At 46.8% G+C, this 22,136-nt stretch overlaps 1 long non-coding RNA gene across 1 annotated transcript in view; it reads left to right on the top strand.

The window, feature by feature from the left end:
• The window catches only part of LOC105494868 (uncharacterized), a 36,398-nt gene extending 25,033 nt beyond the window's left edge, over nucleotides 1-11,365 (top strand). Inside the window, exons 2-3 of the long non-coding RNA XR_011608760.1 lie at nucleotides 1,083-1,203; nucleotides 8,486-11,365. This is a non-coding gene — a long non-coding RNA (uncharacterized lncRNA). The remainder of the gene's footprint in view (nucleotides 1-1,082; nucleotides 1,204-8,485) is intronic.
• Nucleotides 11,366-22,136: the final 10,771 nt, after the last annotated feature.

Raw genomic sequence — 22,136 nt, 5'->3', positions numbered from 1 at the left:
ATTTTTCCAGTCTCTTCCTTCGACCACTCTCTATTGAACCTTCCTTTTCCACCATTAAGAGACATCCCTTGGGAGGCCGAGACGGGTGGATCACGAGGTCAGGAGATCGAGACCATCCTGGCTAACACGGTGAAACCCCGTCTCTACTAAAAAATACAAAAAACTACCCGGGCGAGGTGGCGGGTGCCTGTAGTCCCGGCTACTCGGGAGGCTGAGGCAGGAGAATGGCGTGAACCCGGGAGGCGGAGCTTGCAGTGAGCTGAGATCCGGTCACTGCACTCCAGCCTGGGCGACAGAGCGAGACTCCGTCTCAAAAAAAAAAAAGAGATTCCCTAGCAAACCCCGTGGCTTTCATGTCCTCAGTTTTCCCAAAGTCCCTCCACCCCACCCCCTTTATTTGAGATACGATATTGCTCTGTTGCTCAAGTTGGAATGCAGTGGTGTGATCACAGCTCACTGCAGCCTTGACCTCCCAAGGCTCAAATAATTCTCTCCTCTCAGCCTCCCGAGTAGATGGGACTACAGGCACACGCCACCACTCCCAGCTAATTTTTTAATATTTTTTGTAGAAATGGGATCTCACTTTGTTATCCAGGCTGATCTAGAACTCCTGGGCTCAAGCGATCCTCTGCCTCAGCCTCCCAAAGTGCTGAGATTACCGGCATGAGCCACTGCGCCCGGCCCCAAAGTCCCTGATAGTGCCTGGACTCTGATGCATCATCTCCTACTCCCCTTCCCGATAGGACCAGCTTTGGAGTGGGGAGAAAGATTGATCTGTGGGGAGTGGTCTGCTCTTACATGCTGCCCCCTCCCTCCTTTGCTCAAAGATCCTCTGATGCTTGGGGCAGAGACTAGAAATAAAGGAAAAGGGCCACACCTTATACAATTTACTGACATAGGAAATGAACTCTTGCTTGGACTTTTCCAACTACCCTTCTGTCAACTAAGCCCCAGGGAGTCCACTTAATTCATTCTTGTCCCACCCAACATCAGGAGTTCAAGCTGCTTCATTTTGCCTCTTCTCTTTGTCTCTCTACAACTGCACCCCAATCATCTCCTCCCATTTTTCTCCCTTTCCTCAGAGATTACACACGTAAGAAAAAGGAGTAAGTGTCACTCTTAGAAAAGGAGATCACAGCCCGGGGAAGCTGAAGCAGGAGGACTGCTTGAGTCCAGGAGTTTGAGACCAGCCTGTGCAACAAAGTGAGACCACCCCCCACCCCTCACCTTCTCTACAAAAAAAATTAAAAATGAGCCAGATGTGGTGGCATGCACTTGTAGTCCCAGCTACTTGGGTACTCGGGAGTCTGCTGTAGGAGGATCACTTCAGCCTGGGAGGTTGAGTTTGCAGTGGCCATGATCATACCACTGCACTCCAGCTTAGATGACAGAGCGAGATAATGTGTCAAAAAAAAAAAAGAAAAGAAGGCCAGGCACAGTGGTTCGCACCTGTAATCCCAGCACTTTGGGAGATTGAGGCAGGTGGATCACCTGAGGTTAGGAGTTCAAGACCAGCCTGCCCAACATGGTGAAACCCCATCTCTACTAAAAAATACAAAAATTAGCCTGGCGTGGTGGCATGCGCCTGTATTCCCAGCTACTCGGGAAGCTGAGGCAGGAGAATGACTTGAACCTGGGAGGCGAGGGTTGCAGTCAGCTGAGATCATACCATTGCACTCCAGCCTGGGTGAAAGAGTGAGACTCTGTCTCAAAAAAAAAAAAAAAATAGAAAAGAGGTCACGTCGTCATTATTTACAGGTGATGAGACTGTAAATCCCCCAAAATCCAAGAGACTCAACTAAAAAAGGTATTAGAACCACCAAGCATTCCAAATTATAGCCCAATATAAGATGAATGCACATACACACAAAATCAATAGCTTCCCATTATACTAGCAACAACCATTAAGCTAATGTTAAAGAGAAATTATTCTCTTCCAGTAACAAACTATCAAGTTCCTAGAAATCAACACAATAAGAAAAGAGCAAGGGGGCTCATAAAGAAAACTGTAAAGAGCTTGACTGCAGACTTAAAAACAAGGCCTGAGTAAGAAAAGACAGGGATGACCTGTTTCTAAATAATAAGTGCCAGTGTTGTAAGAATTCCTTTTCTTCCCAATTTAACATAAAAAGGAAAAGCAGAATAAATAAATGGTGGTCTATCCATACAATGGAGTTCTACTCAACAATCAGAAGGTATGTGCAGCCGGGCATGGTGGCTCACGCCTATAATCCTAGCACTTTGGGAAGCCAAGGCAGGCGGATCACCCGAGATTAGGAGTTCGAAACCAGCCTGGCCAACATGGTGAAGCCCAATATCTACTAAAAATACAAAAATTAGCCAGGCATGGTGGTGTACGCTTGTAATCCCAGCTACTCAGGAGGCTGAGGCAGAAGAATCACATAAACCCTGGAGGTGCAGGTTGCAGTGAGCTGAGATTGTACCACTGCACTCCAGCCTGGGTGACAGAGTAAGACTGTCTCAAAAAAAAAAAAAAAAAAGAAGGTATGTGCTATTGATACAAACAATAAAATAAGTGAAATTAAATGAATCTTAAAACCATTATGCTCAGTGAAAGAAGCCAGATTGAGAAGAGAGCACGAAACTGAAGGCAGTGGCTGATGCTTGTAATCCTACCACTTTGGGAGGCCAAGGCAGGAGGATTGCTTGAGCCCGGGAGTTTGAGACTAGCATGGGCAATATTGTGAGACTCCGTATCTACAAAAAATAAAATAAAAATTAGCTGGGCATGGTGGCATGCACTTGTAGTCCCAGCTGCTCAGGAGGGTGAGGTAGGAGGATCCCTTGGGCCTGGGAGGTCGAGATGGCAGTAAGCTGTGATCACACCACTGTACTCCAACCTGGGGAGCCAAAGCAAGGCTCTGTCTCAAAACAACAACAATAACAACAAACAACAAAAGAATACATGCTGTATGATTGCATTTATATAAAATTCTAGAGAAGGGAAACAATGACAGCAGCTAGAGTTGGAGATGAAGGTAAGGATTAATTGCAAAAGGATCTCTGGGGGGTCTAACGAGAATGTTCTATAGCTTAATTGACATGGTGTATGCATTTGTCAAAACTTATCTAAATATAGCCCTAAAATGGTATACTTTATTGTATGTAAATTATGGCTCAATAAAGTGGGAAAAAATAAAATGTAACTCCAATTGAAATGTGGCTGGGCATAGTGGCTCATGCCTGTAATCCCAGCACTTTGGGAGGCCGAGGCAGGCAGATCACCTGGGGTCAGGAGTTCGAGACCAGCCTGGCCAACCTGGTGAAATCCCATCTCTACTAAAAATACAAAAATTACCTGGGAGTGGTGGCTCATGCCTGTAGTCTCAGCTACTCAGAAGGTGGAGGCATGAGAATCGCTTGAACCTGGGAGGTGGAGGTTGCAGTGAGCTGAGATCGCACCATTGTACTCCAGTCTGGGCAACAGAGTGAGACTCTATCTCAATTGAAAAGAAAACAAAAAGGTCAGGCCCGGTGGCTCATGCCTGTAATCCCAGCTACTTGGGAGGCTGAGGCTGGAGAATCACTTGAACCCACGAGGCAGAGGTTGCAGTGAACCAAGATCACGCCACTGCACTCCAGCCTGGGCGACAGAGTGAGACCCTATCTCAAAAAAACAAAAAAACAGAAAAAAATAAAATAAAAAACATACATCCCAGAGTTGTTTTTCAAAAACCGAGACCCCTACCAAATGAATCCAGAGGCACACAGACCTCAGATGAGGGGAGACTGATGACCAACCTCTGACCACCACTCTTTGTTCTAAATTTCTTCCTGAAGGGCCTGGAGGAAGCCAGAAGCTAACGTTCTTTTCTGCTGACCCCAAGTTTTGAAACAAAGCTTCTCTTCATTAACCAACTGCAAATCAGAAAATCTTTGAATCTGCCTATAACCTGTGGGCCCCCACTTCAAGGTATCCTGCCTTTTTAGGCCAAACACCAAGGTGTACCCTCCATGTACTGATTTACGATTTGGCCCATAACTTCTTTCTTAAAATTTACCCCTGCTTTTAAAAACCCTTAGCTGCAAGCCATCAGGGAGGTCAGGACGTAAGCATTAGCTGCTTAATTCTCCTTGCTTGGCACCCTGCATATAAATGCCTTCCCTTCTCCTGCTGCAAACCTCCGTGTGGAGATCTGGCCTTACTGTGCAGGCGAGCAGAACTCAGTTCAGTTTGATAACATCTTCCATCCCCCAGTACACAGGTGGGGATGCAGGATGGGATAGAGTGAGGCTGTGGATAGCAAAGTAGTTTGGTTACTTTTGTTGTTGTTGTTGTTGTTGTTGTTGAGACTGAGTCTCACTCTGTAGCCCAGGCTGGTGTGCAATGGCGCAATCTTGGCTCACTGTAACCTCTGCCTCCTGGGTTCAGGCGATTCTCCTGCCTCAGCCTCTTGAGGAGCTGGGATTACAGGTGCATGCCATCACATTCAGCTAACTTTTTTGTATTTTTAGTAAAGACGGGGTTTCTCCATGTTGGCCAGGCTGGTCTTGAACTCCTGACCTCAAGTGATCTGCCCGCCTCGACCTCCCAAAGTGCTAGGATTATAGGCATGAGCCACCATGCCTGACCTATTTGATTACTTCTTAATGGAAGAGGGGACTCCAGTTATTTTCTTCTTTCTTTGGAACATGGAGTCCATGAAGCTTTTTTATCAGCTTTTGAGCCCTGGCTGCCTCCTCCAGAGTTGTTATGTCACAAAAGGCAAGAAAAAAGATCAAACTCCTTTGGCATGCACCTTGTATCATGGAGGTCTTCAAGAATATATCATTTCATGGCATAAAAACATGGACCGACTGCAGTGGCTCACACCTGTAATCCCAGTGCTTTGGGAGGCCCAGGCGGGAGGATCATTTGAGTCAGGGAGTTTGAGACCAGCTTGAGCAACATGGCAAGACCCTATCTCTACAAAAAAAAAAATTTTTTTAATTAGCTAGGCCTAGTGGTACACATCTGTAGTCCCAGGTACTCATGAGGCTGAGGAGGGAGGATCGCATGAACCCAGGAGTTTAAGGCTGCAGTGAGCTATGATCGTGCCACTGCACTCCAGCCTGGGTGACACAGCCAGACCTTGTCTGTAAAACAAAAACAAAGTTAAATAGGCCAGGTGTGGCGGTTCACGCCTGTGATCCCAGCACTTTGGGAGGCCAAGGCAGATGAATCAACTGAGGTCAGGAGTTCGAGACCAGCCTGGCAAACATGGTGAAACCCCATCTCTACCAAAAATACAAAAATTAGCTGGGCGTGGTGGTGGGTGTCTGTAATACCAGCTACTCGGGGAGCTGAGGCAGGAGAATCACTTGAACCTTGGAGGGGGAGGTTGCAGTGAGCCGAGATCGCACCATTGCATTCCAGCCTGGGCAACAGGGTGAGATCTTGTCTCAAAAAAATTAAAAAAGCAAAATAAATTCTAAAAATTTAAAAGCAGAAATGTGCGAACCTTAGATGGTAGGGCAGATTCTAGCACATACTAAATAGGAAATAAGAGAACAGCAATGCATTGATTTTGTGAACTCCCACGGTTTGATGTTATCTAAGATGAAACTCCTGAAAAGGGAGAACAATGGGTTGATGCATCAACATACATTGTGTTCACAGCAGATAAAAGCAAGACAGAACCTTAATGTGACCAGTTTCTCTGGGCATAAAGATTTTCCACAACCATTAGGCATTTCTCTTTCAATTGGCGTGCTTGGTAGTATATTTTTAGAATTGAAATTTCTCCTTCAGGGGTGGTGTGGTTTGAAGCTGATTGCCCTTCCAAGGCAGTTTTCTCTCTGTTCCCCATTAGCAGGATCTGAAAAAACAGCCTTTGAAAATTCAGGTTGTGTGCCTTCAAGAGCACAATTTCTAGCTCCCTTTCCTTTGCCAAGTAAAAACTAATTCTATCACTAACAAAAGGGTATTCACCTAAGATTCTCCACCAGTTTTTCACTCTGTGTAACTAAGATTCTTCAAGGAACAAGAAATCATTAAGATTGAACATCTTTTGGAAATATTTATGGCAGCCAATCAATGACAGATATTGGGGTCTCTCCATCATAAAATAACATATGGAGAGAGTCTTGTGTTTTCTAAGCTACTAGAGTGTCTCTCTATTCACTGATACTAGTCAATAAAATGAGAACAACCCTATAAGGTGCTCTGAATCCCTGCTGAAAATTAAATGGACATATCACTCAGGTCTGTTTGTTGTTGTTTTTAGACAGGCCCTCATCCTGTTTCCCAGGCTGGAGTGCAGTGGCATGATCATAGCTAACTGTAATCTCGAGCTCCTGGGCTCAAGTCATCCTCCCACCTCAGCCTCTTGAGTAGCTGGGACTACAGGTGCACACCACCATGCCCCGGGATCTTGCTGTGTTGTCCCGGCTGGGCTTGAACTCCTGAGATCAAGCACTCCTCTCACCTCAGCCCCCCAAAGTGCTGGGATTACAGGCATGAGCCGCCACTCCAAGTCAGATCTATCTGTATTCATTATCTATGGCTATGTAACAATATTTCCAAAACTTAGCAGCATAAAACGACCTGCATTTATCATCTGGTAGCTTCTGTGAGTCTGGAGTCCAGGCATAGCCTAGGTAGGTGCTCTGCAAAGCTGCAATCCAAGTCCCAGCCAGGGCAGTGGGGTCTCATATCAAGGTCTGACTGGGGAAGAATCTGCTTTTAAGCCCACATGATTGCCGGCAACATTCAGTTCCTAGAAGGCTGTAGCTGTAGCTTCTTGCTCACTGTCAGTGGAGGCCACTCCCAGTTCCCTTTGCCCTATGGCCCTGTCCAGAGAGCATCTCACAAGATGGCAGCTTGCAAGGGACAGAATCTCTCAGCAAGACACACATGACAATCTTATGTAACATGATAACCCATCACCTTTGCCATAGTCACCTGGTTAGAAGCAAGTCACAGGTCCTGCCCACACTCAAGGGGAAGGGATCACACAGGATATAAACACCAGGAGATGAGGATCATGGGGACAACCTTGGCCACCTTACAACCCATCCTCTACACTGTCCAAACTGGTTGCCAACATCACTTTAGCATAAATGCCAAGATCTCCATCCCATGGCTGACAGATATACCATCCTCTGCCATGAATCCTTTAATTCCCATATAGCATTTACCCCAAATTGAGGACGATCTTGGATGATTGTATTTTCTTATCTGCTTCCCTCTTTCCTCCCCTCCAAATACCAGGAATCCACACTGCTGCTCTGGTGGGCACAGCTCCCTGAGCATTGCTTGGATGCTTCCCAGTGGGGGTGCACCCAACTCTAGAAATGTTAACTATGCACGTGGAGGTCCCCACCATCGCCAGGTTCATCACCATTACTGCTCATTGGCTCCACGGGGCCAAAGCACAGTGTCAGACATGAACAGTGACACAAAGAATAATGAGACATGGTACTCAAGACATATACAATCAGATGAAAACTGCTTTACAGTCTTACTCAAGGGAGAACTGTGAACCTAAAGGGCACAGTGGACAGCTCTTGAAGTTATAAATAATCCATATACATCATTTGTATAATAACAAAAACTTTTTTTTTATAAATTACTTGAAACTGAGAGCATAAGCTAGGAGCTGAGAGTCGACGTCCTTTATCCTACCTTCTGAAACAGAATCAAAAATATCCTGTGTGGGCCGGGCGCGGTGGCTCACGCCTGTAATCCCAGCACTTTGGGAGGTGGAGGTGGGCAGATCGCCTGAGGTCGGGAGTTCGAGACCAGCCTGGCCAACATGGTAAAACCCCGTCTCTACTAAAAATACAAAAATTAGCTGGGCATGGTGGCGCACGTCTGTAAGCCCAGCTACTCAGGAGGCTGAGGCAGGAGAATCACTTGAACCCGGGAGGTGGAGGTTGCAGTGAGCCGAGATCGTGTCACTGCACTCCAGCCTGGGCAACAGATGGAGACTCCATCCCAAAAAGAAAAAAAATCAAATCCTGTGTGAAACCCCCTCCCTCCCTCCCTCCCTCATCTTCGCAACCATAAATTTTAGGTGATATTGATCCAACTCCTCCTCCAGGGGTGGGCCTGTATCCAGCATCAGCCAATCAACTTATCCATACATTTTCCCTATGGTGATTGGTTCACTATTGAAGCAGAAACTCAACCAAAGCCAACGATAGGTAAAGAGATGCTTGGTGTGGTCTTTGGGAAAGAAACGTCTCCTCTCTTTTGAGGAAGATTTCAGAGAGTGAGACTCTATCTCAATAAGATCTCTTATACCAGTGCTATCCAATAGAAATATAATGTGAGCCTCATATGCAGATTTCAATTTTCTATTGGCTGCATTTTAAAAAGGAAAAGGAAAAGGAAATTAATTTTAATAATATATTTTATTTAAACCATTAAACCAAAATATTATCATTTCAGTATGTCAATAGTAGAAAAAAATCAATATTTTACATTCTTTTTTTTCATAGTGAGTCTTTGAAATCTGACATGTGTATTTTATACCTACAGCACATCTCAAATCAGACCTAAACAGATTTCTCAAGAACCACGTGTGACTAGTGGCTACTGTGAAGCCCTGGACAGTAAAACATAAGAATATGAAACTTGATCTTCTTTACCCATAGCACAAGTAGGTGGAAAAGGAGGACTTTAGGATGAAACTGACCACAACTAATGGGAAAAAAAGAACTGGGTCCTCACTGACATCATTGGAGTCACTGGATCAAGCTGCACTTGAAATCGGCATGACCTCAGAAACTCAGTTATGTGAGCCAGTAAGCTCAATTTACTGTTTAAATGTATCCTATCACTGTTTAAATGTTGTCCTATCACTTCCGACAAAAGAATCTGAACTGACACAGAGAGTGATCAATAATATAAAGCAATTTATTATATGCCAAAACTGAAGAATGGACAGTAAGCATCAAGTGTGCAGAGAAAGGATAAATCAACTTGAGACTAGCCTGGGCAACATAGCGAGACCCTATTTTTTAAAAAAAAAATTGTAGCAGGGTTTCTCAACCTCAGCACTTTTGACATTTTGGGCTGCATAATTCTGGTGGGGCTGTCCTGCACATTGTGGGATGCTTAGCAACATCCCTGGCCTCTACCCACTACATGCCAGCAACACCCTCTACCTCTGGTTCTGACAACCAAAGGGGTCTTCAAATATTTCCAGATGTCCCCAGTTGAAAGCCACTGTGTTAGAGGTGGTATTTGTAATAAATCTGCAAGACTTGGTGGGATGTACTGATGTGGGAAAGGAATTTTGAGTAGAGATAATTATATGAATAAAGGTACCAGGGAAAGAGAACAAAAGGCTCATGAGGAAATCAATCATCATCACTACTAAGTCTCAGCTATGGTTGCCAACAACCGTTAGAGCATTAAATCTTATCTAGAAAATCATTTTTTAAAATATTTTCTTAGAGATGGGGTCTCACTTTGTTGTCCAGGCTTGTCTCAAACTCCTGGCCTTAATCCTTCTGCTTTAGCCTCCCAAAAGGCTGGGGTCACAGGCTGAGCCACTACACCTGGCCTAAAAATATCCATATATTTTTTTAATTCTTATCATACACTGTTGGTAGAAACCAAAATTGGCACAAACCTTTTTGGAGAGCAATTTGGCAACATCTATGAAAATAAGAAATGTTTTAACCTTTTGTCCCAACAATTCTTTTCTTAACATCATAATAATAACTGGGTCAAGATCCTGCCACGGTACTCCAGCCTGGGCAACGGAGCAAGACTCCATCTCAATAAATAAATAAATAAATAAATAAATAAATAAATAAATAAAGACTCTGTGTGTACAAAGAAAAATATCTAAGATACATACACCAAGGTATATTATGGGATGTATAGTGTCATCCCTTACAGATAAGATAAAGATCTATTGATACATACTTGGGAAAAATTAGGGAAATATATATAAAATGTTCAGTGGTTATCTTGGGTGAAATGCGTACTGTGGTATGGGAAACAAATGAGGATTACACTATATCCGCTATGTACAAAATGTAAAAATAAGTAATTCAAAATCTAAGCCATTGAAACTCTATTTTGAGCCTTAAAGGAATGTGATTATGGAGCCTGAGTCATGTGATAGGCAGCTGTAACCTAGACAGCTGTAACCTTTGTTTTTGTGATTATAGATTAGCCATCTTCTTTTTTTGTTTTTGTTTTTTAGTTTTTTTCTTTTTGAGATGGAGTCTCACTCTGTCACCCAGGCTGGAGTGCAGTGGCCGGATCTCAGCTCACTGCAAGCTCCACCTCCTGGGTTCACGCTATTCTCCTGCCTCAGCCTCCGGAGTAGCTAGGACTACAGGCGCCTGCCACCATGTCTGGCTAATTTTTTGTATTTTTAGTAGAGACCAAGTTTCACCGTGTTAGCCAGGATGGTCTCGATCTCCTAACCTTGTGATCCGCCCGCCTCGGCCTCCCAAAGTGCTAGGATTACAGGCATAAGCCACCGCGCCAGGCCTTTTAAACATGTTTTTGAGACGGAATCTCACTCTGTCACCAGGCTGGAGTGCAGTGATGCAATCTCAGCCCACTGCAACCTCTGCCTCATGGGTTCAAGTGATTCTTCTGCCTCAGCCTCCCGAATAGCTGGGATTACAGGCACACACCACCACATCTAGCTAACTTTTGTAAAGATGGGGTTTTGCCATGTTGGCCAGGATGGTCTTGATTTCTTGACCTTGTGATCTGCCCTCCTCGGCCTCCCAAAGTGCTGGGATTACAGGCATGAGCCACTGCTCCCCAGTGCCCAGCCAGATTAGCCATCTTCCTAACCTATGTTGTTTGTAAAATGTTGCAAATGACTAAAGGGCACCAGAAAAGACTCTTTCCCTCTTTACTGTTGATTTTCATTATAGATTAGCTTCCTGCTTACCTTTCTCACACAAAGACTTCATAGCTGTCACACTGTCTTAAGATGGAATGCTAAATACACTTTTAAATTGGAAAGGAAATGCAAGCCAGCTGTAAAGAAAAGAAAACAAGCCTTAAGGAAAAGAAAACAAACTGTAACTAATTAAATTGTTGTAACTCATAAACCAGGCTTGTGTAGAAAATGTTGCCATTCTACTAGACTCTGTTTTCTGCTTATAAGCAAGAACTTAACTTTCGACTTTGACTTCGGAACTCTCATCTCATTTCTCTAGAGTCTTTGTCTCCCAGATTGGCTGTTCCCAGCTCTTCACTTGAATAAACTCTTTAAGACTAGATTCTGATGCTTCCAATTATTTAAGCTTGGCATCAAAAATTATTCCCCACCCAAGCCCCTGGCACTGACTTCTGCAGAACAGGACCTATTTGTTCGGTAAAAACTTTGGGCGGGGTGCATTGGCTCACACTTGCATCCCAACACTTAGAGAGGCAGATGCAAAAGGAGAGCTTGAGCCCAGGAGTTTCAGTCCAGCCTGGACAACATAGCAAGACCCCATTCTCCACAGAAATGAAAAAAAGACTTTGGTGTACATCTTGCAGAGTGAGTCAGTTGTATGCTGGTAATTGTTTAAGAAGTAACTCAGGCTGGGCACGGTGGCTCATGCCTGTAATCCCAGCACTTTGGGAGGCTGAGGCGGGCAGATCACGAGGTCAGGAGATCAAGACCACCCTGGCTAACACAAAAAATACAAAAAGTTAGCCGGGCGTGATGGTGGGTGCCCGTAGTCCCAGCTACTCGGGAGGCTGAGGCAGGAGAATGGCATGAACCCAGGAGGCAGAGCTTGCAGTGAGCTGAGATCGTGCCACTGCACTCCAGCCTGGGCAACAGAGTGAGACTCAGTCTCAAAAGAAAAATAATAATAATAATTCACTGTCTTCTTTTTTTAAAGATAATTTGTAGTGCTTACCAATTCCTGGGGTGTAAATATTCCAATCACAGCCAATTTCAAGCTATCGGCATGATTTCACTGAATGTGGAACTGGAAAGAAGCACCCAATTAGGTCTCCTAAGCCTGAGGAGCCAGTTTCCACACCCATCTCCAGACATTCTTTTTTTTCGGAGACAGAGTCCTGCTCTGTCACCCAGGCTGGAGTGCAGTGGTGAGATCTTGGCTCACCACAACCTCCCAGTTTCAAGTGATTTTCCTGCCTCAGCCTCCCGAGTAGCTGGGATTACAGGCACATGCCACCACACCCAGCTACTTTTTGTATTTTCAGTACGGATGGGGTTTCACCATGTTGTCCAGGCTGGTCTTGAACTCCTGACCTCAAGTGATCCGCCCACCCCAGCCTCCCAAAGTGCTTGGATTACAGGCGTGAGCCACTGTGCCCAGCCTTTTCAGCGATTCTGACAAATAATTGATTGATATTGAGCTTTCCATTTTAAAAAGGTCAGAGTAAGATCAGTCATCTACTGAGCTTTTATCTTTTTGAGTGGAATAGGCAAGTTGAGAGCCAGAACTGCGTTATTCCAGAGAATTGAGGAGAATTGAGATGGTGATGGGGCAACAAAGTCAGAGACAAGGAAGAAGGGAGCCGAGGCGGGAGAGAAGGCTGACATTTAGAGGGGAAATTTTAGCAGAACAAAGATGTTTAAAGGGAATTACTATAAAGTTTTTCATGTTGTATGCATTGTAAACTTTCTTCCCTACTTTTTCAAAAAATCTTCAGCAAGAGCCATAATTCTTAGTGATGTCTAGGGAACTGGGACCCGGTTTCCTCGAATTTGCAATTAAGTGCTGAATGTAGTGTTATGCCCAGACTGTTTGTTCCCCAAAGAAGACCACCAGAGTCCAGAGTCAAAGCCAAGCGGCAAGGATCTTTACTACAAGTTTGAACCTGGTCCCTCCTTTACACAGTATACAAGAGGGCCCCGATCAATGCGAGCGTTTGCTTTTTATAGCCCGAAAGTTGCAGGGGAACAAAGAAATTCTTTTGGCTCCCGCGCTTTCAGTAACCTTGAACGGCTGTCTCCTTATCGGAGACTTTCCAGGTGGTGTTTGTACTTGGCTCAGGGAGTTTGAGAGATATATGGCAGTATGTGGTGGGATGGGAGGATGGGATGTGTTTGTACTAGGCTCAGGGAGTTTCGAGCCCGGGGGCTGAGGAATGTGCCCAGCTCCTTTCATTCCCCCCTTCTTTTCAGGTATCTTTAGAGCCAATCTTGGGTCTTATAAGTCTGATTCTGTTTCAGCGTTTACAGGTTGGTATTGGGCTCTGAGGACCATGAGTTGTATGGTGTCAAATCTCTCCCTAACAAATTGTAAAATTCTGTTAACAACACAAGGTCCTACGGTAAGCAGAAATAGTAGACTTAGCAGGGGTCCAAGGAAGGGGGCTAACAGAGAAAACATAGAGGAATTCCACCATTGGTCTGCAGCTGAAGCAAACTGCCGTGTTTTTACTTCAGTGCTTAACTTGCGTAACTGTTGGACTCGGTCCTCTACAAGTCCTGATTCATTTATGTAGAAACAACAGTCTTCTTTTAGAAATATACATGTACCACCTTTTTCTGCAGTGAGTAGGTCTAGGGCCCTCCGGTTCTGCAAAGTTACCTGAGCTAGGGACGTGAGCTGTCGCTGAAGGGAGGCAAGGGACTCCGCCGACTCCTCCATAGCAACGGCAAATTGTTGGTACAACTTGTTATTTTCTATGAGGGTGTGACCTAGGGCTCCCCCCGCCAGTCCGGCCGCAATGAAGGATGCGGTGAGGGAGATTCCTGCAATGAGGGGGAGAAATATGTCTCGTGCAGGTCTTGGTCTAGGGTCTGGGTGAATAACAGCACTAGTCCAGTTACCGGTATACCCTAGGAACTCGCCAGCAGTTAGTAGAGTCAACCGGGGAACTAATGTAACAGGGAGACACAGTAGGTTATTAACAGAAGGACTAGGTAGGTTCTTAGATAAGGTTCCATTACACCAGAAGAATATGCCTGATGGAGCCCTTAAGGTGATATTAGGGGGCGTTGCAGTGATGCTGCAGAGGCTGGAATTGGTTCCTGAGAAACAGTAGGGAAACTTCTCCTGACTGGGGTTTAGGTATAGGGGCACGTTTAGGATAGGAGCATATGAGAGGTTTTGGAGGTTGTTGGCTTGGGCAAAGGTAGAGGATCCCCATGACAGAGGGACAGCGGTTAGCGGTGGACGCCCTAGAGTGGCACACAGAAAGCAGCCAGACAGGTTGTGAAGTCCTGTAAGGTTAGCAAGTTCTAGTCCTTCTTGTAATAACTTTAACCAGGAGAAAGGACGTAAGTCTTGTGTTAGTCTGTTTTCTTGTCGTTGTATATTCCCGTGGACCAGGGGCAGTACTTGCACTAGGCCTCGCCACAGATAGAGGTGACTGCTAGGCCATGTGGAGGAGGGGGAGTAGTATACAGCCCCATGTTGAGGCGTGGTCCAGCGGGAGTTCCAGGGGTCTCTAACTATCCATGTATATGAGAAGTCTCTATCCCGTCTACGATGGAAGGGCCACTTAGGGTCTAACTGTTTTCTCTCTTCCCAATAACGGGGTCTATGGATGTTACAATAGTTATAAGGACAGCCGGCATTTTGGTGCCACCAATAGTGTTTACAATTGTATTTAGTCTGATCAAACTCAAAGCATATTGTTGGTGTCATAGGTTTGGCTATTTGGAAACCAGTAAAATTTAGTAGAATTGGGCTGTTGCACCCTGAGGAGGGGCAATCAGCACTGGCCAATAATTTCCCGGGCTTATGAGGTTGTCCGGGGTGGGTTCGGTTTTCATAAAGCCAGAATCTCCAGACAAAGGGATTATGAGCTGGTTTTGTGATTTCTCCAGCGGCCACTAGGGCGACTAACGTTAGGGTTAGACTACCTAACTGCATGTTTGCAGTGAGCTATGCTGCCGGCGCAGGGTGAGTTTTAAGGGGTTGTTTCTAGCTCTGTCCACAGTCCACGTGTCTGGTGCCTCAGCCGCCGCCGTGATTGGTCCCAGGAGGTCGGAGGTTGGGTCCACCGGCTTGACATGGGTGTAGTGGATCCACGACGCGATGCCTTCTACCTTTAGCGCGGTGGGTGTGGTTAGGAGTACCTGGAGTGGTCCTTTCCACCTGGGTCCTAGGGTCTCTTGTCGGTGTTGCTTGACCAGGACCCAGTCTCCCGGCTGGTATGGATGGGGTGTCGGCGGGGGACCGGTCTCATATAGTTCCTTCAGCTTGGGCCAGATTTCTTGATGAATTTTCTGCAAGGCTTGTAGGGAAAATAAGAGTTCAGAGACATTTTCTGTTTCAGGCTTGAGCAGATCATCTTTTAGGCCGGGAACTAAGGGTGGGGGTCTGCCATACATAATTTCATAAGGAGTAAGGCCCAGTCTGTAAGGGGTATTACGGGCCCAGAACAGAGCGTAGGGGAGAAGGACCACCCAATTAGCGCCAGTCTCTATAGTTAATTTAGTTAAGGTCTCTTTTAAGGTCTGATTCATTCTCTCTACCTGTCCTGAGCTCTGGGGCCTGTAAGCGCAATGTAATTTCCAATTTGCCCCAAGGATGGAAGCCAAATCCTGACTTACCTTAGCGACGAAGGCCGGCCCATTATCTGACCCTATCTGGACGGGGAAGCCATACCTGGGGAGGATATCTTCCAGGATTTTCTTTGCTACAACCTGAGCAGTTTCTTTCTTGGTGGGGAATGCTTCAGTCCACCCTGAAAAAGTATCTACAAAGACAAGTAAGTACTGATACCTGTATTTTCCTGGCTTTATCTCAGTAAAATCTACTTCCCAGTAGATACCGGGCCTGGTTCCCCTGAGCCTTGTTCCCGTTGCAGCCTGGGATTGGGGGTAGGCGTTGTTAAGCTGGCAGACTTTGCAACTTGTCACGATGTTGCTGGCCATCTCGGCTGTATGTCTGAATTTGAGCTTAGAGCGTCTGATCAGGTCTATCATCCGCCAAGCACCCAGGTGGGTGGTTCGGTGGATGTGTTTTAACACTTGTTGTCCTAATTTTTCTGGTAGGATGGTTTGGTCATTAGTATCAGTCCACCACCCATTCTGGATCTGTTTCAGGGGAAGCTTGTCAATCCACTGGAAATCTTGTTCTGAATAATCAGGGAAATATGGCAAGTCCCGGGGGCCCGGGTCAGGGAGCTGGAGTGCAAGGAGTTGGCTGGGAGCCTTCGCCACCTTTCTTGCAGTTTGGTCCGCCAGAAAGTTGCCTTGAGCAGTTGGAGTAGTTAGTTTCTGATGCCCTGGGCAATGCACAATGGCTAACTTTTCTGGCCTCCATAGGGCTGTTAGCAGGGCTAGGATTTCTTGCTTGTTTTTTTATCTCTTTTCCTTCAGCCGTCAGTAACCCCCGCTCCTTGTAAATGGCCCCATGTATATGCGCTGTTGCAAAAGCATATCGGCTGTCTGTATATACCATCAGCTTTTTCCCCGCCCCTAAGGTAAGAGCTTGGGTGAGCGCTATCAGTTTGGCCTTCTGGGCCGATGTCCCCGGGGGCAGGGGTTCCGCCCAGATTACCTCAGTCTCTGAAGTCACTGCCGCTCCAGCGTACCTCTGGCCCTGATGCATGAAGCTGCTCCCATCAGTGAACCAGACGAGGTCGGCGTCAGGAAGTGGGCGGTCCTGCAGGTCTTCTCGAACTCCGCGCACCTGAGCTAGTATCTCGGTGCAGTTGTGGAGTGGGGCGTCCAGGTCCGGGTTGGGCAGCAGCGAGGCAGGGTTTAAGGTCGTTGGGGGCAGGAAAGTTATCCCAGGTCTTCATGGAGGGCCTCATCGAACAGGGTAGGAGAGTTTTTGAATCCTTGCGGCAGTCTGGTCCATGTCAGTTGGCCACTTATGCCCCTATCAGGGTCATTCCACTCGAAGGCGAAGAGCTTTTGGCTCTGAGGGGCTAAAGGCAAACTGAAGAAAGCATCTTTTAAATCTAAAACAGTGTACCATTGATGTTTAGGGTTTAGGGTACTCAGGAGGGTATATGGGTTAGGCACAGTTGGATGTATGTCCACAACCCTCTTATTGATTTCTCTTAAGTCTTGTACAGGTCTGTATTCTCCACTATTAGGTTTTCATACTGGCAACAACGGAGTATTTCAGGGTGAGTGGCATGAGCGAAGGACCCCTTGGTCAAGGAGCCGGCGGATATGCGGGGCAATTCCTTTCTTGGCCTCTAGGGGCATCGGGTATTGGCGTACCCGCACGGGGTCTGCCCCAGGTTTAAGTTCAACAAATAAAGCAGGACGGTGTTTTGCTAGTCCTAAGCCCCCCATTTCCGCCCAAGCTTCTGGATATGGCTGGAGCCAGGTTGCTATGTCCTGGTCAGGGGCCGTTTGCTCCTGGTGGAGCCGGTACTCATCTCCTAGGGTTATAGTCAGGACGGACACGGGTTGATTGTGGGAGTTTGTCACGACGGGCCCCTCAGGGAGGAAATGGATCTGTGCTCCCATTTTAGTTAGCAGGTCTCTCCCTAATAGGGGACAGGGGCTCTCAGGGATGACCAGGAAAGAATGGGTTACATTCTTGGCTCCGAGGTTTACTGTTCTTTGTGTTGTCCATGGGTATTTCTTAACTCCTGTGGCCCCTTGTACCCACGAGGACCTGGAGGATAATTTTCCATTAGTTTTAACTAAGACTGAGTGCTGTGCCCCCGTATCGACCAAGAACTGGACCGGGGACCCCTCCACTTGCAAAGTTACCCTAGGTTGGGGGAGGGGATCCGAACCCCGTCTTCCCTAGTCTTCATCTTGAGTGACTAGTACGGGTGTAGACCTAGGGGGTCCCTGTCCTCGTTGTTTCTTTCTGGGGCAGTCTCTTACCCAGTGGCCAGCCTCCTTGCAGTAGGCACATTGGTCTTTTCTCAGATTATCATGCCTGGGGGGCCGCCTGGGTTGGGTGTACTCTGGCTGTAGATGCTCTTTCTGTACCACTGCTGCCAGGACCTTGGTCATTTTTTTCAGTGGCCTTAAATTGCCTTTCCTCTGGAGTATCTCTGTTATTGTAAACCCGCTGGGCTATCTGAAGGAGGTCCTGAATCCGCTTTCCTCCTAAGTCTTCTAATTTTTGGGGTATTCTTTTAATATCTGGGGCTGCCTGATTTACGAAAGACATTACAACAGCTGCCTGACTTCCTGAAGCCTCTGGATCTATGGGGGTGTACTGTCTAAAAGCTTCCATTAATCTTTCTAAGTAGGTGGCTGGGCTCTCTGTCTTTTCTTGCAGAATAGAATATACTTTAGCCAAATTAGTGGGCTTGCGAGCAGCTGCCCGGAGACCTGCCATTAGAGTCTGGCGATAAAGGCGTAGCCGTCCCCTACCTTCTGCCGTGTTGTAGTCCCACGCCGGCCTGGTCAGAGGAAAGGTCGCGTTTATGAGGTCGGGGTTGGCAGTCGGTTGACCGTCGTCCCCCGGGACCAGCTTTCTAGCTTCTACCTGTATTTTCTCTCGCTCCTCCGTGGTAAACAAGATTCGGAGGAGCTGCTGACAATCATCCCAAGTGGGCTGGTGGGTGAACATGACACTATCCAGTAAACCCAGTAAATCTTTGGGGTTGTCTGAAAACCGAGCACTCTGAATCTTCCAGTTATACAGATCACTGGTGGAGAATGGCCAGTACTGGAGCCTGGGGATTCCTGTGTCATCTGGGGGTCCTATTTCCCGAAGGGGTAAAGCCACCGTGGAGTCAGGCGGCTGGGGGGGGGCTAGTCCGCGAAGTGCGCCCTCGCGTCCGCCCTGCCGGCCCTTCAAAGTTATTTTCCCTATCAGCGGGCCCGTGAGTGCCGGCTGCCTCCCCTCCACCTGCTCTCTCCCGCTATTTCATTTGCGCGCGCTCTCTTTCTCTCTGTCATCCCGTGTCCTTTCTCCTTCACACTCAGTCTCTTTTTCTTTCTGTCTCTCTCTCTGACTCTCCACGTCTGCCGTTTCCTCCCCTTTCTCTTTCCGATTTCCCTTCTCACTTTCTCCCTCTCCCCAGTCTCACTTTCTGTGTCTCTTCCTGTAAAGGAATGTGGGTTAGAATCCCTATAGAGGAAATCTGATCTGACTTATTAATGATAGCTAGTCGCAGGCGTGCCTCGGCAGCCCGGGGACCGGGGCCGGGAGCGCGGCGCCGGAAGCCGGGAGCCCGGGGACTGGGGCCGGGAGCGCGGCGCCGGAAGCCGGGAGCCCGGGGACCGGGGCAATTCAGACCGCAAGCGCGCACACGGGGACCGGGGCAATTCAGACCGCAAGCGCGCACCCGGGGACCGGGGTCACAGTCAGCTGTTGCCCGGATCGCGAACGCGCTCCGGCAACTCAGATCGCAATTTAAATCAGAAGAGAGCCAGGGGACGTCTCCCACCGGTCTCCACTGGCCGTCCTATAGCGCGTCCGCCAGGACTGTGCCAGCCTCAGTTTCAGACCTCGTGAGTCACAGATTCAGATTCAGAACAGACACACAGACACAGACAGACAAACGGAGACGAGCCAGCTCACCTATCAGTAGATCGATCTTAGCAGATCCGTTGACCAGGGGTCTGGTGGGCTTGGGGAATCCCGGACGAGCCCCCAGATGTTATGCCCAGACTGTTTGTTCCCCAAAGAAGACCACCAGAGTCCAGAGTCAAAGCCAAGCGGCAAGGATCTTTACTACAAGTTCGAACCTGGTCCCTCCTTTACACAGTATACAAGAGGGCCCCGATCAATGCGAGCGTTTGCTTTTTATAGCCCGAAAGTTGCAGGGGAACAAAGAAATTCTTTTGGCTCCCGCGCTTTCAGTAACCTTGAACGGCTGTCTCCTTATCGGAGACTTTCCAGGTGGTGTTTGTACTTGGCTCAGGGAGTTTGAGAGATATATGGCAGTATGTGGTGGGATGGGAGGATGGGATGTGTTTGTACTAGGCTCAGGGAGTTTCGAGCCCGAGGGCTGAGGAATGTGCCCAGCTCCTTTCAGTAGCCTCAAAGTGGACCCAAGAAAAGAGCTGTGGCTACGCTGGGAGCCTTGCTGCATTTAGGTTATACATATTTTAGTCATGTTTGATTTTTTTAAAATTATTTGTTTGTTTGTTTATTTATTTATTTATTTATTTTTAGAGACACTGTTACCCAGTTCACTGCAGCCTCAAACTCCTGGGCTCCAGTGATCCTCCTGTCTCAGCCTCCCCAATAGCTGGGACCACAAGCATGTGCCACCATACCTGGCTAACATCTTAATTTTTGTAAAAACAAGGTCTCACTATATTGCCCAGCCTTGTCTCAAACGTCTTGACTCAAGCAATCTTTCCACCTCGGCTTCCCAAAGTGCTGGGAGTACAGGAGTGAGCCACCATGCGCCCCGCCTGATTTATTTAATAATGAGCGTGTATTATCATATTCAAATAATTCTGTCAGCACAGAGTTGAGAGAAGTTTCTTACCATACTCAGTAGAACATGGCAGAGATTCTTTAAGTGCAAGGGGGCACTTATAGGAAGGAATCAAGTCCTGGAATGTCACCTAAACCAGTTGGGTCTGTTTAGAGAGAGGGTTTTTGTTACAGAACATAACCTCCCAAAAACTTTTTTTTTTTTTTTCCAATTCTGTTTTGGTTGAATTATGTGGGGGCAAATCCATTCCAATCATAACTTTGAGCAAAAATGACTCCTATCCATATCATAATAGGACCCAGGAGTATTGCCTGCTGATCCCAGCAAAATGTAGAAGGAGAGCATCTCTGATGCAACTTAAACTTAGATTAAAGAAGGGTTGGCCAGGCCAGGTCTTAGCTCACACCTGTAATCCCAGCATTTTGGGAGGCCAAGACGGGCAGATTACTTGAGCTCAGGAATTCAAGACCAGCCTGGGCAACATAGCAAGACCCTGTCTCTAGAGAAAAAAAAAAAAGAAGAAGAAGAAGGGTTGGCCATTATGTTTATACCTGGAAAATAAATTTTATTTCTTAAAACAGTCTTGTGAGGTAAGTACTATATGTCAGTTCCGTTTTATAGATGATGCAACAAAGAACACCAAGAGATGAATTGACCCATCCTGGGTGTACAGTTTAATATATTTTGGGAAGTTTGTTTATGCAATCATCACTAAAACCCAGGTTTAGAATTTTTTTTTCTTTTTTTTTTTTTTTGAGACAGAAGCTTGCTCTGTCTCCCAGGCTGGAGTGCAGCAGTGCAATCTCCACTCACTGCAGCTTCCGCCTCCCAGGTTCAAGCGATTCTTGTGCCTCAGCCTCCCAAGCAGCTGGGCCTACAGGTGCGCACCACCATGCCTGGCTAATTTTTTCTATTTTTAGTACAGACAAGGTTTCACCATATTGGCCAGGCTGGTCTCAAACTCCTGACCTCAAGTGATCTGCTCACCTCGGCCTCCCAAGTGCTGGGATTACAGGCATGAGCCACTGCACCCGGCCAGAATATGTTTATCACCCCAATAAGGTCTCTCATGCCCATTTACAATTAATCCCCATTTCCACCGCCAGCTCCAGGCAACCACGACTCTACTTTCTGTCTTTATAATTTGCTTTTTCTGGGCATGTCACATAAAAGCAATCATATACTATGTGGTCGTTCGCATCTGGCTTCTTTCACTGAGCATAACGTCTTTGAGGCCCAGGCACGATGTAGCGTATATCAGTACTTCATTTCTTTTTATAGCTGAGTAGTAAGGGGAGACCACATTTTGTTTACACAGTAAACATTTTGAGTTGCTTCCACATATGGGCTTTTATGAATAATGTTGCTATGAACATTCACACGCAAAGCTTTGTATGGAGGTATGTTTTCACTTCTCTTGGGTAAATACCTAGGAGTGGGATCGCTGGTGGGCAGCAAGATTCCAGAGCCTTGTAGGGTGTTATACACAATGCTGGGTTGAATAACAGGGCTTGTATTCATCCATGATTATTCTGACATCCAGGGATGTGGTTATGACTCTTGTTCCCTCTGGAAATTCTATTTTTATTAAATCAGGGTTTCTCAACCTCAGTACCATTGCTATTTTAAGTCAGATAATTCCTCGTTGTGGGGGGATGCCCTGGGCATTGAGGAGCCTCCCTGGCCTTAACCTACTAGATGCCAGTAGCACTCCCACCCGCTGCCTAGTTGTGACAACAAAAACGGTCTCAAGGCTGGGCGCCGTGGCTCACGCCGGCAATCCCAGCACTTTGGGAGGCTGAGGCGGGCCGATCATCTGAGGTGGGCGGATCACCTGAGGTCAGGAGTTCAAGACCAGCCTGGCCAACACAGTGAAACCCCATCTCTACTAAAAATACAAAAATTAGCT

This window comes from Macaca nemestrina, chromosome 10 (assembly GCF_043159975.1).
Source record: "Macaca nemestrina isolate mMacNem1 chromosome 10, mMacNem.hap1, whole genome shotgun sequence".
NCBI lineage: Eukaryota > Metazoa > Chordata > Mammalia > Primates > Cercopithecidae > Macaca > Macaca nemestrina.
The sequence above is the reverse complement of the archived record's forward strand: the minus strand, read 5'-3'. Positions and strand labels throughout refer to the sequence as shown.